We start from the raw sequence: 20,179 nt of genomic DNA on the forward strand, positions 1-20,179 counted from the left end.
GGGCTTTGGTTCATCATGTGACTTTCTCATCAACACCTGCATTTGGTGGTTATCAGTGTATTACAAAGGTACAAAACAGATTTCAGTACTTCAATAGGTTGGTATATTAACATTATATCAGTTAATGAAATTACGGTATTTTAATGTAAATTTAAGTTAAAACTGTAAAATCTAAAACGTTGCTACCGTATTTTTTACTGTAAAATTCCGCCAACCACAGCTGCCGGTTTTTTACCGTAAATTTTATTTCAGCAATCGCTAATAAGTCTACTGACACAGAAAGAAACACCGACGGAGAGACTGGAAGTGAACGGGGCGGAGAAGTGCTCATTAATTTCCCCTTTTTTAGCGATGGTGGGAAGTCGCTGAGTTTGATTGAACAGACTGACCTCCAAAATCCAAACAGCGTAATCATCGCGACTCAGCCGTCGCAAATGAGCGGCAGTGTTTCTGGCTCTTTTCTGATTGCAGCAGAGTGGACGCGTTTGAAGCCAGACATCTGCTGCGAATACACCACAATGACACTTTCTATCAAACTGCCAATAGCTGTATTATAGACAAACAAGCTCTTGTTATCTCGGAGCACTTCAGACGTGGAGTGACTCATTGTGTTGCTCTACAGAGGCCCTTGGGTTCGGGATGATGTACTGTTGCGCCCCGTTTGGTGTGCCCTTAAAGACAATGACATTTCGCTTTACTCGTAGCTGCTTCCTCAAAAACGTCTTCAGACGGACTCATTTGTTTTTCTATTCTCAGTGATGACCTTTAAGAGCGGTGTGCGACTCTAACTCAGAGGTGAAGTTTTGGTGTCGTATCGGCAACCCACTACATAGCATGCATTACTACTTAACCAGCAGCAGAAATTACTGCTAAAATACTAGAAACACAACAACTATAAAAGAGTTGTGTTTGTTTGTTTGTTTGTTTGTAATTCAACACTATGCCAGTTTGGCTATTTTCATGGCAAGAAACAGGTTAAATGTAGCATAATATAAAAAGAAAAATAAACAAAAAAGAAAATGTACAATAGGTTTTTAAAGATTAAATTAAATTTTATACATACATTTGTAAATGTGTTTTATTTAAATCAGTTTATTTTGTTTAATAATTAAAATTATATTTTAACATTAACCCTTTAGGCGCCCGGGTTTTTTTGACATCAAGATTTCAAAAGCTTGTTGCTTGAAAGGGCTTAAAGATAGAGATCTAATGTAAATTAGAAAAATGTTGGGCATGACCGAAAGTTTATGCCAATATGAGTGTAAACATGAGGAAATACTGATAGAGGCTTTGGTTTGAACCATTTGATTAAAAACATTATGATGTCACTTCCTTAAAAAGATTTAAAAACAATCAGAAAGATGAAACCATTATTTTTAAAGAGGGAAATATGCTATTTATCAAATAATGTGACTAAGATCAGCATCGTCTTAATGATATCAGTAGTAAGTCACGAGGAACACATTTTTACTCAAATTAATCAAAATTGATTTATAGCGTTTTGGAGCCAAACTCTTCATATTTTGAAGAATGTTGGTAACCCAACAGTTTCTGGTTCCCATTGATTTTCCATATTTTTTCCCCATATTATGGAAGTCAATGGGGACCAACAGAAGATAGAAACTCATACAGGATTGGAACAACTTGAGGGTGAGTAAATGATGACAGTATTCATTCCTTTAACATCCACATAGCCAAAAAAAAAAAAGTTTTTTTTTTTTTTTTTTTAAATTGTTTAAAAAACCGCTCTACAAGGAAACATTCCATTGTATCATTTTGCAAACATTTTGGACATTTTGGAATTGAATTCTCGGAACATTCTAAAACAACTAGTAACATTTAAAAAACGTTAGACGAATGTCACGAATGTCTTAGGGCTGGGCGATATAGCTAAAAAAATATCACGATATAATGTTTCATATCGTTCGGTATCGATAAATATTGAACATTTTTTATAACCTTTCATAAACAGAGAGCAGTAGAGAAAAGGTTTAAATTTAACCACTGAATTTTCAATTTACCCAATTTATTAAGACAAACAACAACTTATTTTAGTCTTAATGAACAAAATAACAAAAATAAAATTGAAACAAATATCTCCTTTCTTATCTTTTATATGTAGATTAAATAAGTGTTAAAGAAACATTTGTTAAAGAAACAATGAGCAAAATAATGCACCTCATTAAACTGTTTATTCAACGCAATGGAATAACAACTGTCTATAAAAAAAGTGCATAACGTCTAAACTAATATCTATAAATCAAATATGATTTCGTAAATTGTATAAACAATAATGAACAATACAGCATCATGTATTTATGCATAGCTTAATACAAACAGCCAAAGCGCCGATCACGTGATTGCATTTAAAAACACATGAGACGCAGTGGAATGGAATAAAACCCACACAAATTCTCCAGACATGTTTTCTAAAAGCTGAACCTCTTTTAACTTTACTTGGCTTTATATTCATATCTTGTGTGAGACGCGAGTGCAACAGTCATAGTCCGAATATGCATTCTGTGTGAATGGCTTGGTTCGGTTTTAACCTAAACAATATCTTCTCCGCATTGAGTTTCTATAGTTCTCTAATATTTTGAATGAAAAACACAGCATCGGCGCATTTTGTGGGTTCAACTGGATATAGACTAACAAAAACATTAAAATGCAACAACGACACTTACATCACCGCATTTCGTGCACCGTTTTTTCATAAGAATGCGAATTTAAATTTTTTTAATTTGACTAATATAAATTTTTTGATTCAGTCTCTTCATCGCAGGCAGGCACGATGCTCATTTCAGCGTGTGTTTGTGTTCTGTTGGCTGTCTGCTTGTCACTTATAATGCGCCTTTAAATGAAAAAAGCGTGAAACTATCGTGCGATATATCGAACATTTTTTCTATCGTTATCGATGATGGTGCACCGTCGATAAATGTCGATATTGTTTTATCGCCCAGGCCTAACAATGGAAAAATGTTCTGTGAACAATGTATAAATCACATTTCTGTGCTAACGTTTTGAGAATATTATTAAAGGCCAAATAATGTTGAACGAACCTTCTATTAACGTTACCGAGAACGTTCCCTGTTAGCTTGGTACAAATTACTTCAGTACTTGGAAATTACAGCATTAATGGATCAACATCAAAACATTTTCAACGATCAAAACCAAATAATATCTACACGCAAGCAGCCAGGGTTTTCTTTAACTCTGTAGTGAAGTGTTTTGCAGGAGGGCCGGCACTGATCGAGCAGGTGATTTTGATCTCAGCAGCTCTCCGGTTGCCGGGTCACCCGTCCATGGAATTAAAGCGGCAACCTCTGCGACGGCGGCTCACATTCTGAGCTATTAGACTCGGAGAAGCAGCAGTTCCAGCCAAGGACTTCATCAGTCAGACTCTGACAGGATAAATAGGCCAGCGCACACATCTCACTTCAAATATCATTAAACTGCAGGCACTTTAAACACAACACGGATCCATTGTACCAAATGCCTCTGCTTACTGCACCAGGCTGCTTTCAAGACGAACACACTTCGACAGAGTCACTTTTCTGAGGTTCTGAATGCTGACTTTAAACGCTTTTCTTCTATCAGAGAAAGGTCTTAAACGGTTTAAGCGAAATCCACTGCTAGATGTTTGCCCATTACCCCGGATGTAAACACCTTGATCAGCTTTCTGTTTGCGTTCTCACCGAGGATGTGCAAAACTATGCCGCATATATCTACCAGACAGCGATTCTCAGGGGTTGTTCATGAATTATGTTTGAAAACAGCTGGATGGAGCTCAACAGAGTGGAATCTGGTCTCCAGATGTGTTTTTAAAAGATTAACTATACTTCATATCACATATTTTTCAGCCTTTAAAATTCAAAAGAATGTCACCGGCAAAGTTTACTAAAATATGATTTATATGTTGTAAAAACTGTTATTCAGTCAGAATACAGTGCTATTTTAAATGGCCATCAATGTAAAAAGATGAATTTTACTCCCAAATAGTTAAGGTACAGCATCTACCAGTAAGAACTAATTTTAAATGTCAATTTTAATCATTTCACAACAAAAAGTTATTTTTTTGGTCAGTATTTTTGTCTTGTTTTCCAGTGCAAGATCTAAATATTCTTCTTCGGTATAATTTTTGTTTTCTGTCAGTACTGAAGATAAATAATCAAAATCAAACATAAAATCAAAAACTTCAGGCATTTAATTCACATAGAGTGCATCCGATCATGTAATTCCACAAATGATCATAACTACAATAAGCCTTCCCAGCTAACAAAAATATGTTCCAATCCAAGAGCGTTGTTTTAATTCTTCCCATAAAACGTTATTTCTGAATGTTCTCTGAATATTGAAAATGTCCAGATTTTTGAATGCTTTTCTTGGTTGTACAAACGTTAAGGAAACATGCATGGTATAAGTTTGCGTTACGGGAACGTTACTTTTGAATTACATTCATACTTTTGAGTCACATTCTGAAACAAGTAACATTTAAAAAAATGTTAGATGAACATCCAAATAAAACATTTTAAAAAAAAATGCTCCAGGAATGATTTAGAAAGAATGTTTTTGCGCTATCGTTTTGAGAATTTTATTAAAGACCAGATAACTTTAAACAAACGTTTTCTCCATTTTACATTTTACTCCCAAATAGTTTAATTACAGCATCTACCAGTAAAAACTAAATGAACAAAGTTAACTGTAATCATTTCACTGTAAAAAGTGCATTTCCTACTCTGTATTTGTTTTCCAGTACAAACATCAAGATACTTTTACTTGAGATGCAAAATTTCATATTACGTCTTATATTCTGAAAAATGTTAAATGTAAAAATATCTGCCAATAAGGTCATAAAAATAAACTTGAATATAACCCTTTGAATTACATAATTTTTCTGACCCCATTTGCAAATATTTCTTCTAGTTTTAAGCCAAAACTCACGTAATTCTGATACATTTTTCAGAAAGAAAAAGGCTTAATAACTTGTCGTTTTGCATCTCAAGTAACTATCTTCATTGCGTAAGAAAAGTAGACTGGACATTTTGAACGTTCCAAGAACATTCAGAAATAACGTTTTCATAACTTAATGGGATTGTTTAAAAAACCGCTCTACAAGGAAACATTCCATTGTATCATTTTGCAAACATTTTGGAAACGTTACTTTTGAATTCTCGGAACATTCTAAAACAACTAGTAACATTTAAAAAACGTTAGACGAATGTCTAACTAAAATTAGGGCTGGGCGATATAGCTAAAAAAAATATCACGATATAATGTTTCATATCGTTCGGTATCGATAAATATTGAACATTTTTTATAACCTTTCATAAACAGAGAGCAGTAGAGAAAAGGTTTAAATTTAACCACTGAATTTTCAATTTACCCAATTTATTAAGACAAACAACAACTTATTTTAGTCTTAATGAACAAAATAACACAAATAAAATTGAAACAAATATCTCCTTTCTTATCTTTTATATGTAGATTAAATAAGTGTTAAAGAAACATTTGTTAAAGAAACAATGAGCAAAATAATGCACCTCATTAAACTGTTTATTCAACGCAATGGAATAACAACTGTCTATAAAAAAAGTGCATAACGTCTAAACTAATATCTATAAATCAAATATGATTTCGTAAATTGTATAAACAATAATGAACAATACAGCATCATGTATTTATGCATAGCTTAATACAAACAGCCAAAGCGCCGATCACGCGATTGCATTTAAAAACACATGAGACGCAGTGGAATGGAATAAAACCCACACAAATTCTCCAGACATGTTTTCTAAAAGCTGAACCTCTTTTAACTTTACTTGGCTTTATATTCATATCTTGTGTGAGACGCGAGTGCAACAGTCATAGTCCGAATATGCATTCTGTGTGAATGGCTTGGTTCGGTTTTAACCTAAACAATATCTTCTCCGCATTGAGTTTCTATAGTTCTCTAATATTTTGAATGAAAAACACAGCATCGGCGCATTTTGTGGGTTCAACTGGATATAGACTAACAAAAACATTAAAATGCAACAACGACACTTACATCACCGCATTTCGTGCACCGTTTTTTCATAAGAATGCGAATTTAAATTTTTTTAATTTGACTAATATAAATTTTTTGATTCAGTCTCTTCATCGCAGGCAGGCACGATGCTCATTTCAGCGTGTGTTTGTGTTCTGTTGGCTGTCTGCTTGTCACTTATAATGCGCCTTTAAATGAAAAAAGCGTGAAACTATCGTGCGATATATCGAACATTTTTTCTATCGTTATCGATGATGGTGCACCGTCGATAAATGTCGATATTGTTTTATCGCCCAGGCCTAACAATGGAAAAATGTTCTGTGAACAATGTATAAATCACATTTCTGTGCTAACGTTTTGAGAATATTATTAAAGGCCAAATAACGTTGAACGAACCTTCTATTAACGTTACCGAGAACGTTCCCTGTTAGCTTGGTACAAATTACTTCAGTACTTGGAAATTACAGCATTAATGGATCAACATCAAAACATTTTCAACGATCAAAACCAAATAATATCTACACGCAAGCAGCCAGGGTTTTCTTTAACTCTGTAGTGAAGTGTTTTGCAGGAGGGCCGGCACTGATCGAGCAGGTGATTTTGATCTCAGCAGCTCTCCGGTTGCCGGGTCACCCGTCCATGGAATTAAAGCGGCAACCTCTGCGACGGCGGCTCACATTCTGAGCTATTAGACTCGGAGAAGCAGCAGTTCCAGCCAAGGACTTCATCAGTCAGACTCTGACAGGATAAATAGGCCAGCGCACACATCTCACTTCAAATATCATTAAACTGCAGGCACTTTAAACACAACACGGATCCATTGTACCAAATGCCTCTGCTTACTGCACCAGGCTGCTTTCAAGACGAACACACTTCGACAGAGTCACTTTTCTGAGGTTCTGAATGCTGACTTTAAACGCTTTTCTTCTATCAGAGAAAGGTCTTAAACGGTTTAAGCGAAATCCACTGCTAGATGTTTGCCCATTACCCCGGATGTAAACACCTTGATCAGCTTTCTGTTTGCGTTCTCACCGAGGATGTGCAAAACTATGCCGCATATATCTACCAGACAGCGATTCTCAGGGGTTGTTCATGAATTATGTTTGAAAACAGCTGGATGGAGCTCAACAGAGTGGAATCTGGTCTCCAGATGTGTTTTTAAAAGATTAACTATACTTCATATCACATATTTTTCAGCCTTTAAAATTCAAAAGAATGTCACTGGCAAAGTTTACTAAAATATGATTTATATGTTGTAAAAACTGTTATTCAGTCAGAATAAAGAGCTACTTTAAATGGCCATCAATGTAAAAAGATGCATTTTACTCCCAAATAGTTTAGTGATAGCATCTACCAGTAAGAACTGGACAAAGTCAATTTTAATCAATTCTTACTCAGTATTTTTGTCTTGTTTTCCAGTACAAATATCTAAAAAAGTCTTTCCTCGATATGATGTTTTTTTTCTTGGCAATGCAAACGTTAAGAAAACATTCCATTAAATCATTTTGCAAACATTATGGGAACGTTAGTTTTGAATGTTCTCTGAAACAAATGTAACGTTTAAAAAATGTTAGATGAATATCCAACTAAAATGTTTCCGAAAAAATGTTCCATGAACAATTTAGAAATAGTGTTTTTACCTAACGTTTTGAGAATATTATTTATTTTCCATTTTACTCCCAAATAATTTTATTACATTTACCATTACAAACTAAAGACAATTTCACTGCAAAACTTGAATTTCTTCCTCAGTATTTCCATTACAAATATACTATCTAAACGTTCTTAAATCAAGATATTTTTACAAAATTATGAATGCAAAGATGCAAAATTACATAATATGGTAAGCCTTGTTTTCTGAAAAATGTAAAATAAATGTAAAAATATCTGCCAGTGGGGTACAAAAAACTGAATTGAAACCTTTGAATTGTTTTTTTTTTTTTTTTTTAATTAGCAGATTTTTTTCTTGTTTTAAGTTCAAACTAACTAAATTTTGACACATTTTTCAGAAAAAATATTTAATATCTCATGTCATTTTGTATCACAAGTAACTATAGTGCTGTAACACAGCGCTGTAGCTTTGCACATCCTTAATTAACCTGTCAAACCTTTGCTTTCTTAGAAACATCTTGAAGAAACAATGACTAAACCTACTAGAGAGCAGTATGTGGAAAAGACAGTCGCTGTGACCAACAATGCACACCATAAAACGAAGCTCTACTTCACCTGAATTAAAATGATCTGGAAAGCGACACTGTGCCACTCAGTCTGACACAAATACTTACTTCAAAAGCTCTTCTCAAGTGCCTTGCTGAGAGCCAGTCTGTGGAAAATGTGACTGAAAATCACTGTAAGAGTTCTCGTGTGCGGATCGGGCTCAGCGAAAGAAGACGGGCGGCAAACAGCTGCATCCACTTTCCATCGGGCTCTTTGATAAAATGCTTCAGACTCTTATGTAATGAACACAGGTGCTCATGTGCAAAGCAAACGTCAGCCTCCAGCTGCGGTCTCTTCATAATGCTAACTCTGACACTGACATCCGTCAGATTAAACCACTGCATTTCCATGAGTAAGCACTCGTGTTGGCCACTTTGTACGGACTGAGGAAGTGAAACGCAAAGCAGATGATGGTGTGAAACTATTTCCAGGCAGCAGATTGTGGATTGAAGATTTGCAGTGGACACAGAATATAAAGTTATTCATAGAGAAGAGCACAGCACTAGTTATGTCAAGGACATGAGTTTAATTCACAGAAAACACACACACACTGATCAAATGAAAAACCCTGAATGCACTGCAAGTCACAGTGGATGAAAAAGATGTAAATGTACACTAGATTTATACATTCCCTGCTGAAATAAGCAGCATGCATTTGGGTTTTTCAGGCAGGTTTCTTAACCAGTTTCTTAACCAGCAAGACTTCCACCACTGCCATGCTGTAAAATCATCATTAACTAACATTAACCAACATTAACCAGCAGTAATAAGCATTACCAAGCATTAATCAGCATTAACCAACATGAACCAGCATTAACCAACATTAACCAGCATTAACCAACATTAACCAGCATTAACCAACATTAACCAGCATTAACCAACATGAACCGGCATTAACCAACATGAACCAGCATTAACCAACATTAACCAGAATTAACCAACATTAACCAGCATTAACCAATATGAACCAGCATTAACCAACACTAACCAACATTAACCGGCATTAACCAGCATTAACCAACATAAACCAGCATTAACCAACATTAACCAGCATGCAAATACAAGCGAATGTGACTGTTGTTTGTCTGCAAAAAAAAAGTTGCTAGGGTGTTGCTATGTGGTTTCCAGGGCTTTGCTATTCAGTTACTAAGGTATTTTGAGTGGTGTTTGGATTGTTGATATGGTGTTGCTATTTGGTTGCCAGGGATTAACTACTCAGTTACTAAAGTGTTCTAAATGGCGTTTACATTGTTGCTATGTGGTTGCTAGGCTTACCTTTTCAGTTACTAAGATGTTCTGAGTGGTGTTTAAAAAGTTTCAATGTGGTTGCTAGGGTATTGCCAGGGCTTACCTCTTCAAGATACTAAGATGTTCTGGGTGGCGTTTAGAAAGTTTCATTGTGGTTGCTAGGGTGTTGCCAGGGATTACCTCTTCAGTTACTAAGGTGTTCAGAGTGGCGTTTAGAAGTTTAAATGTGGTTGCTAGGGTGTTGCCAGGGCTTACCTCTTCAGTTACCAAGGTTTTCAGAGTGGAGTTTAGAATTGTTGCTAGGGTGCTGCAATGGCTTATACTCTTTCGGTTACTAAGGTGTTCTGAGTGGTGTTTAGAATATTGCTAGGGTGTTGCCAGGGCTTACACCTTCAGTTACTAAGATTTTCTGAGTGGTGTTTAAAAAGTTTCAATGTGGTTGCTAGGGTGTTGCCAGGGCTTACCTCTTCAGTTACTAAAGTCTTCAGAGTGGCATTTAGAAAGTTTCATTGTGGTTGCTAGGGTGTTGCCAGGGCTTACCTATTCAGTTACTAAGGTGTTCAGAGTGGCATTTAGAAAGTTTCAATGTGGTTGCTAGGGTATTGCCAGGGCTTACCTCTTCAGTTACTAAGGCGTTCAGAGCGGAGTTTAGAAAGTTTCAATGTGGTTGCTAGGGTGTTGCCAGGGCTTAAATCTTCAGTTACTAAGGTGTTCAGAGTCGCGTTTAGAAAGTTTCAATGTGGTTGCTAGGGTATTGCCAGGGCTTACCTCTTCAGTTACTAAGGTGTTCAGAGCAGAGTTTAGAAAGTTTCAATGTGGTTGCTAGGGTATTGCCAGGGCTTACCTCTTCAGTTACTAAGGTGTTCAGAGTGGCGTTTAGAAAGTTTCAATGTGGTTGCAAGGGTGTTGCCAGGGCTAGTGTTGACAGCAAACACTAACAACATGAAACTCAGGTTAGTGCACCATAAAAGTAAATAACGCAATTTAAGGATGGGATTAAGTTTATGCAGTTTATTAATCTAAACTTGAATAATCAAACTATTAATTGTGCAAAGGTTCAGTACCATCTTCAATATTTAAAATTCAATCCCACAGTGCTGCTCTCTCTGCCAAGCTACTAGAGAATTCACTAAAGTCCCTCCTGACAGAGTAAAACGCGATCAATACGGCCCAGTGACTCGTGATTGCTCTGTGTATTTTCAATGATCCAACAGAGATGTGTTTAAGCCATCAAACACCTTCTAATCATCATGCAACAGGGGCTTCAATTTACACTGGACTGCGTGTTCTCAGCCCGGTCGATTATATCTGTTCCATCTACTGGCAGCCTCAATTCTGTTAAAGTAGTCTTGCTACTATTTGGCCATAATAAGCCTCAAATTGATGATTAACCTTTGTAATCCAGCGAGCGCATGGAAGACGGTGTGCTCTTGTCATCCGAGTGGCTGCAAGAAAGATGCTGCATTATCGTCTGCGGGAAAATTGAGGGTTTTGTGAGCAAATAAGGCAGTGTTATCTGCACGAAGCGTGCCCGAGTATAATGAAGACGCATCTCTAGAATGAAGAGCCTTTTAATAACAAATCAGACCGATTCACTGTATTGTGCGTTTTAATAAAAAACCATCCACGTCTGCACACGTTAGGCGCCTATGCGTGAAGATAGACGCTCTTATCTTGGGAAAGCGAGGAGATTAGCATCTGGTGCAGAGCGCCGGCCATTGTTTATGGCGCTCTATTATTTAGTAATCAGACATTAAATGGGTCATTTCTCTATATTTAACTCCAGCCGGTGAGCTAATGGCTTAATCTGACCAACAAGGATGATTTACCTTTTGTTTACTTCGAATCACCATTAGACAAACTAAATTCGTGACTGCAAATGATGCAGGAAACAATTCCCTAAAATGTGACTAAACACATGCACCAATAAGATTGCGCATATATGCATCAATATGTGTTTTAGACTTTCATTAGCCTGTGATATTTGCAGTCGGTTGTTTCATAAGGGTGATGTTTATAAAAGACTTGAGGCTCCTTTATCAGAGGCCTTCATCAGTTGGTATTTAATATCTATAATATTTGTGAGTGGAATCAGTCCACAGGCTGTCATTTACACGTCACCTTGTCAAAGCGCCAGACAAACGACCTCCTTCCTTATCTTAAAATGTCTAAGGACGAAAAAAATAAGATCTTTGTGCTGAGTCTCATTTCAATGAAATAAATTTAAATTAAAATAAGGCCCTAAATTAAACCTTAATATATTCCACTCTGGGGGACAGAGGCAGAATCAGGGCATACTTAAAAAACATGACAAAAACACAATCCCTCATCAAGAGTGAAGCAAAGTTTAAAAACTTTCATTTGCCAAAGGGTCAAGGCTAGCTGTTTTCTAGGTCGGAGAAAGAAATATTATATTAGCAATAACCATACACTTAAAGTGAAAATAAACGTAACATGCAGGGTAAATCACATAAGATACAATCAACAGCAAATATCAAAATTTTGGAAGTTGGCTTTAGGAGTGAGAAATGGCAAAACAACAAACAAAAATACTACTAGATAGCGAGAGGTCAATCTAAAGAATAATGGGGGATTGAAATCGATGGTTTAATGAAAACAACAGGCCAAATAATCATCTATCCAGGAAACAAGTTTAGGTTAAAAAACGTTTTAAATTGTTTTGAAATGTTTCTAATACATTGAAATGTTCAGTTTTCTGATTAGAATGTTATTTACAATTATTTAGAATGCTGAAGGTTACAAAAATGTTTCTTACAACGTTCTACTAACTGTATTTTTACCTAAAATATGTTACGTTTATTTTTAATATTCTAAAAACATTCAAATGTCTAGTTTCTTGTTGTGATTAGAATGTTATTTAAAGGTTACAAAAATGTTTCTTACAACATTCTAATAACTTTATTTTGACCTAAAATATAACTTTATTTGAACGTTTATTTTTAATATTCTAAAAGCATTAGAACATCCAGTTTTCTTATTGGGATTATAACGTTATTTAAAGATTACAAAAACATTTCTTAGAACGTTCATCAAAGTAAAAAAATTACATAATGATATTTTGAAATTATGTTCTAAAAACATTTTCTCTCAGCGTTATGAGAATGTATAGTATATCAAATAATAATAAAGTTAAAAGAATGTTTCATAAACATTACTTTAAGAACGTTTTGTGCTAACATTTATATACAGTAACTTTTTAAAAAAAAACTTTTGTGCAATGTAAAGTTTCCACACGTTAAAGGTTCTTCGTGGAACCGTTGATATCAATAAAAAAAACTTAATTTTTTAAGGCTGGTTCAGCATACAAAAACAGTTATTAAGGGTTTACACATACAACATGTTCTTGCATTCAAAAACAGCTATACAAGAAAGAACAAAATACAAGAGAACTACAGGGGTCTTGAATATTTTAAACTTGACACAGCGTCTTAAATAATCAACGCTTAAAAACAGCATGACAAACGGTGTAGTACAAGAATGAATACTCTGGGTTAAGGGTTTATTCAAATCTCTAACACTAAGTACAAGCACCTCTAATAAAAACTTGACCCTTATGCCGCTGTTCAAGCACAACCTTATTAGTTTTTACTCGAGCACTTTAAAAGTTTCCTCTCGAGTGAAGCACCTCCACCTCTATTGCTAGTGAGGCAGAGGAAAAAAACAACTTCTGAGTCTTTCAACTGTACTTTCTCCACTGCTGCATGAAAAACCCTTTTATGAAAGCCTGGAAACAAAACAAAAAATGATAAATAATGAATCCAGTAACACCGAATGGAAAATCTAAGACGTGGAGCATAATAAAGTAAGCCGCAAAATCAAATGACTGCTGTTTCTACAAGCTTTAATCTCAGGTGTAATTTCATTTCACACTACGCAGTACTAAACACTGCAACACTAGAACAATATTTTGGCTCCTGCCTCTTACAGGTATTTGAGAAACAGAGCCATTAAACACACGTCTATTGTCTAATTGTGTAGCTGAATAACAACATGCATGTAGGGCGAAATAAAGAGCAACACAACATGCGGTAAAGGAGGCTTTCTCTCTGATCCGAAGAGAACGAAAGCCGTGAATAAATGTCTTTTCGCTCATCAAGTGGAATGATAAATTCACCCCATAATGCATTTGCCTCAGAATTTGTGATGAAAACATATTTCAAATTAGGTGTCAAAAGCCTCATATTGAACAACTCCCTCTCAAACTGCACTCCAAACGCGCCAGCGTCCAATTATTCCAAAATGACAGCAAATTGAACAGAAGAAAGCACAAAGCCGTCACTCCGAGGCGCACATCCAGGAAGCCTCATCGGAATACATATAGCATTAATGAGCATGTCCCATCAGCACGGATCATGTGCGATCATCAGATGCTATGCGAGTTTAAGGGGGCTTACGAGAGGGAACGCAATCAATACACTTATCCAGATGCACTGCACAGCCATCATATAAGACTAGGGATGGGAATCGTTAGGAATTTAATGATTCTGGTTCCGATTTCAGTTCTGGTTTAAAGGGCCAGTTCACCCAAAAATAAACATTCTGTTATCGTTTACTCGCTCTCATGTCATTCTAAACCTGTTTGATTTTATTTCTTCTGTGGAACACAAAACGAGATGCTCTTTAACGGACAATGACAGTGACCGGTAAGCGGCCCAAAACAGATTAGAGACCAGAGTTTAAACTATTATTTAGGGCCCTATGATTTCCGCGATGCAGAAAACGCGGACGAAATCGCGGAATCCAGTCATAAAAATGGGATTTACTGTATAACGCGGAATGTCACAGAATTTGCCAAATTTTGGATGAACCATTAAAATGGAATCCAGAAAATGTATGGAAAACACAGAATTTGGTAATAAGTTGCTTTTAAATTGTGTAAGTTTCATTATTTCAATTAATTAGACATGCTTTTTGATTAATATTTTTTATTTAACCATTAAAACAGATTCAGAAAAAAACAGAGAAAATTTACAGAGAGAATTAAAATGGAAAAAACGGGATTTGGGAAAAAATTAAACAGATTTCATAGGGCCCTGCTACATTTGTCATCTACGATAATATTGTAATTGTTGTTTTAACGCTATGCAAGCTGACATTATTGAGTATGTATGAGTATTGAGAGTGCAAACGTATTCACTGTGTAATGAAGTGTATTAGAATATAGTTAGAATGCCCCTATAATTCAAGTTATGAAAGCAAAAAATATCCCTGTATGGGTTTTTGTTTTTATAGTTGGCCAATATCACACAAGCAATAATGTCGTTTTCCCAAATATCATTGCGTATGAGCTCAATCACGAATGTTATACTGATTTTATAGAGCAGTTCTTACTGTATAACGCGGAATGTCACAGAATTTGCCAGATTTTGGATGAATAAATCAAAAGCACACATCTCTGTCACCTATATGAGTACATGAACATCAGCTCTAGAACTGCTCTGAAATTCACTTTATGAGCATTTGACCGTTTCTTTTGAGAACAATATATCATCATATCATATACAAACAGAAACTTAAAGGTTGTCACAGCAACCCGTCAAAATAAAAGTTCGGTTTAACTTTAATAAACTGTGACAAAAATATATTACTTAATGTAATGATAGTACTACTACTACTAATAAAATTATTATTAATACATTATTTTTGAAAGACTATTTACCAGTAAAATTATTTACCAGAAAAATAATTCTGGAAAAAATTCAAGTTATGAAAGCAAAAAATATCCCTGTATGGGTTTTTGTTTTTATAGTTGGCCAATATCACACAAGCAATAATGTCGTTTTCCCAAATATCATTGCGTATGAGCTCAATCACGAATGTTATACTGATTTTATAGAGCAGTTCAACAAACAATAAGTTAATATTTAGTGAGTTATATTTTAGGCACAATATTGTTTTAATAAAATTATTATTAATACATTATTTTTGAAAGACTATTTACCAGTAAAATTATTTACCAGAAAAATAATTCTGGAAAAAAATAAAAATAATAATAATAATATTTTTATATATATAGAGCAGTTCAACAAACAATAAGTTAATATTTAGTGAGTTATATTTTAGGCACAATATTGTTTGTTTTTTTTCTATTTCACCAACGAAAATAGTCCCCAAACAAAGTCAGGTCAGAACATTTGTGCATCTCAGAGCAACACTGCGGTGTATCATTCCTGAAAGAATCCGTTTTTGAATAAATCCTTTGAGTAAACGATTCAATGATCCATTCACAAAGACTTGCTTCATTTCTAAATGAATCAGCCGCTTTAAATAATATATCATCTGAACGAACGATTCACTAAATCACTCATTAAAACAGGGACTTGCTGCCACCTACTGGCAATTTTAGTGTCATATTTATTTATCCATGACAGGCCTAAACCAGCCAAGGTACCTGCACAAAAACAGCAAAATATTGTTTAATCATCGTTATCGAAAAATTCCCCAAAATATTGAGAACCCATTTTTTTTGTCAATATCGTACACTGCAAACCATTATTAGTTGATATTTTTGCTCTCCAATCGCATTCATGTTTACATATATTTAAATATGCTGCATCAAGACGTGTCACGCCAAGATTAACATCAATGATATTACATCTATGCCAATTTATATTGGAGGAAGTAACATTAAATTAGAAATAAAGACTAAATTTAGCTCCAACACTCAAGGTAAATCACATTAGATGCAATAAGGAATTGGTTACTTTCAACAAATAACAAAGCTAACACTCTATATTAGGGAACGCTATTCACTATTAACTAGTTGCTTATTACCATGCATACTACTAACACATTGGCTGTTTACTAGTACTTACAAAGCACATATTGATGCATTATTCTGCATGACCATATTCTGGATCCATTAACCCTACTCCATACCTAAACTTTTATTATGGTACACTTTAGATTAGAAAACACATATTCACTATAATTTTCTCTCAATAAACTCCTAATTTGCTGCTTTTTGATAGTAAGAAAGGTGTTTGTTGTAGTTGTTAAGTTTATAAGTTGGCTTCAGGAGTGGGAAAGGCCAAAACAACAAACACAAAAGTCAATCTAAAGGATGCTGGGGGATTCAATGGTTTACCTGAACAATCAGTCAGCTAATCGTCTGATTTAGCGTTCACTGAATATTTTTACCTTGACATTGTGTATCCAGTTATTAAAGGTGTTCATATACAGCACGTCCTTGCATTCAAAAACAGCTGAACAAAGCACAACCAAATACAACAGATTTATTTTTCAGGTATTTAGCAGTAGCATTCAAGAAATTGAATGAACAAATATAAAAATAAAACACTATATACACTTGTATAAATTATACATTGATTCTTAATTATTATACACTGATTATACACTGACACAATTATACACTGATTCTTAAAGCAACTGTATTAAAGTTCTTCAGTCAAGAGCAGTGAGTGATTTTTCTCTGTGTTTTGTTGTTTTATTTACATTAAAGGGATAGTTCACCAAAAATGACAATTCCGTCATCATTTACTCACTCTAAAGTTATTTTAATCTTGAATGAGTTTCTTTCTTCTGTTGAACAGCTGCTGGTCCCCAGTGACTTCCATAGTATTTTTTTTTCCTACTATCAAACTTAATGGGGACCAGCAACTGTTTGTTTACCCACATTCTTCAAAATATCTTATTTTGTGTTCAGCACAAGAAAGAAATTAATACAGGTTTGGGACAACATGTGAGTGAGTAAATAATGACAGAATTTTAATTTTTGGGTGAACTCTCACTTTAATGACAAGCGGCAGCATGTTTAGTGCTATTAGACTTCTGTCACTTTAAGACCTACACGCATCTAATATACAGGCACGCATCCATTTCTCTCTCAACGGTTTACTTTCACTTTAGACATAACCAACTGTGTTTATATGTAAACCGCAATCATACACGAAAGATAACTTAGTCCAGTAACCAGGTGCTGTTTGACAGGCTTTTAGTGTGTGCGCGCTTCAGGTGTAAGCGCTCAGAAAATCTAATTGTGGCGGTCAGTTTTGATTAGGGCTGGGTATCGAGTTCGATACTTTTTAGGCACCGACCGAATTGCCTCGATACCATCGAGTATCGAAAAACGTCTCGTCGTTCGGTACCAAATTTCGATACCTAAGGGGTTAATCTTCGCACACGTGAGGCTGTAGTGTGAATGCGGGAGCTGCGTGGAGTTCCGATCATATGCAGATGTCCGTTCAAACTAACGTTACACGACCGAAAGCGCGAGTATCAGTATCGATATTGAAAATTTTTGAACGATACCCAGCCCTAGTTTTGATATTGTGGAGGGCGCCACAAATAAATCAATGTATGGGAAACACTTACATAGGCTACAGAAACTTAAAAGTTCCTCATCGCAACCCATCAAAATATAAGTTCGGGTTAGCTTAATTAAAGAAACTATCAGAAATATATTACTGTGGTGCAACAATTTTAATACTACAACAATTATTACAACTTTTGTTTAAAAAAATAATCACACAATACGCTATTTCTTCCATGTTTTAATTTTAATAGTAAACCCTTTGCCAAAAAATAAAGAGTTTAACTTTCATTTGATTAAAAGATAAAATAAATTGATTTATGCCTTCATTTGCACTGTACTGTAAATAAAAACTAACTGAAATTTCTAGTGTCACATAGGCTAAGACATTTCAATAGGCTATTTAATTAAGTGTGCCTGTAAAAGACTATTAGTGTTATAGTTCCATGAAAATAGTTGCAGTCTTCTTAACAACTTCTACAATATAGCTATGAAGACAATTAAATTATTTACACTTATTATATACTGAACATCAAAATAATTCACTTCTGGTATTTAAACAATATTCCCAATTCAACTTACAAAGGTGAAGGTGGTAAAGAAAAACCTCAGTGCTCTCATGAATAATGCAGTTCGGCTCAAATATGTTATGCATGCACTGTAACTTACAGCGAGTTATATTTTATATATGAACGAGACGTGAAATTAACGACTTGTTGGCTACTAACGCACAACCACACAGTGCTAAAGACGCTGGATAACTTGTGAACCAGCTTCAAAATGTTAATGTCTACTTGACTAATAAATGACATCCTGGGAGACTTACGGAATTAACTAGTAGTATGCGGATACGTCTTGCAGCTATTAAAGACAATGATGTCGTTAGGTTTGGGAGGCTTGTGAGATGGACTGAGGCGAAGCGTAGCGCTGTAGCTAATCCTTCCATTTTCCCTAAAGGGCTAATCAGGAATCTGCTCCGACTGATCCCATCCATCTACATCTGAGCCAATTTAACAGAAAGAGTTCACGAGGAGTCTCAGCGGACACCAAATGAGCCGAATCTAGGCCAAACTTTTAAAAACATGTATGGCTACGTTAATATGTGGGATGGGGAGGAAAAAGGTTTAACATGCAAAAGCAGGGAAATTTTCACCAGCACACGCAAGTGCCAGCAACTTTCAGTTTCCAGTTCCCAACAGGCGGAAACCATTAAAATTCAAGAGACGTTTAGAAACTAAGTTGTTAATAATGTGCATATTTTTAGGCATATGCAGCTCGTGGTAATAATACATTTCAATGTTTGCATGTTGCAATGGTTTCACACTAGGTCTTCACGAGTGTTGCCAGACTGGGTCAATGATTTCCAGCACAATTGCTTTTCAAAACACGCCCAAAAAATTCACTGCCAAAAGAATGTGATTGAATTCTATTTCCATGCCAACCAAGGTTGATAAGCACAGTGACAAAATAAAATTATAAAAATGAATCAATCTCCCAGACAGGAGAACAATACAACAGGAAAACAGATGAAAACATGGCAAATGCAGTAAAAGAAATTAGCAAATATGACAAAAATATTTCTACCCAAACAGTAGAAACTATTGAAGTATGTAAAATATTTGCAAACGGCAGTCAAGAACGAGCCAATTCAAGTCCAGACAAAAAAGCCCAGTATAAGTGATTGGAACAAGTAATATAATTAGTGCAAGTTTTTGGGTTGACAGTGCTTTGCTCATGCACATATTATAACCATCTAAAATATGTCATTTCGTATTCAAAAAACGAACAACAATGATAATAATAATTTGTGCTGCGCTTTATTTCCAAACAGAACCATCCACGGTTTGAGAGTTGGGTTACTCACCCATTCTTTACTGTAGTTTCAACTTATGTTTATGCCACTTTGGTACAGCGATCACTTGATTATTCAGCTCCAAGTTCAAAATCTGATCCCTTATCGCAATAAAAACGTTGGTATTAACACCAACACCAGTCAATCTGCGGTGTGTTTACCAAGCTAACAGGAAACATTGTAAAAAAAAGTTTTTCTAACGTAGTTGTCTAATGTTAGGAAAAAACGTTCTTAAAGATATGTTTATGGAAAACTCTTACAACTTTATTAATATTTGATAGGGGTGCTCCGATTGATGGGCTACTGATCCCTATCGGCCGATAATCACGTTGGGATGATTGATCGGCAGTCTCTAAAAGGCCGATCTCAAACTGATGATGCTGCCGTGAGAGGTTTGGCATGACATACAGCGGCACCGTCTCAGTCTCTGTCCGGCGCGGGGGAAATAATTATAATGCTGAAGGTGAGGTACTCGCGTGAGTGATTCACCGCGCGCGCTCTCTCTTTCTCTCTCAAAATACGCAAATGGCTTCAAATCACCACA

The 20,179-nt window shown here is 35.4% G+C and overlaps 1 protein-coding gene across 3 annotated transcripts in view; it reads right to left on the reverse strand.

Annotated features, from left to right (window-relative positions):
* Positions 1-20,179, reverse strand: part of LOC107720583 (heparan sulfate glucosamine 3-O-sulfotransferase 1-like) — a 62,151-nt gene that overhangs the window by 30,131 nt on the left and 11,841 nt on the right. Inside the window, exon 1 of one of the 3 annotated variants that reach the window (XM_016528318.1) lies at positions 8,311-8,334. The exons of the other annotated variants lie outside the window; for them this stretch is intronic. The gene's annotated coding sequence lies outside the window, so the exon portion shown is untranslated. Of the gene's footprint in view, positions 1-8,310; positions 8,335-20,179 lie in introns of those variants that run through there. 3 annotated transcript variants of the gene reach the window in all.

The sequence above is a fragment of the Sinocyclocheilus rhinocerous genome, unplaced genomic scaffold, assembly GCF_001515625.1.
Source record: "Sinocyclocheilus rhinocerous isolate Xijiao unplaced genomic scaffold, SAMN03320098_v1.1 scaffold1304, whole genome shotgun sequence".
Classification (NCBI taxonomy): Eukaryota; Metazoa; Chordata; class Actinopteri; order Cypriniformes; family Cyprinidae; genus Sinocyclocheilus; species Sinocyclocheilus rhinocerous.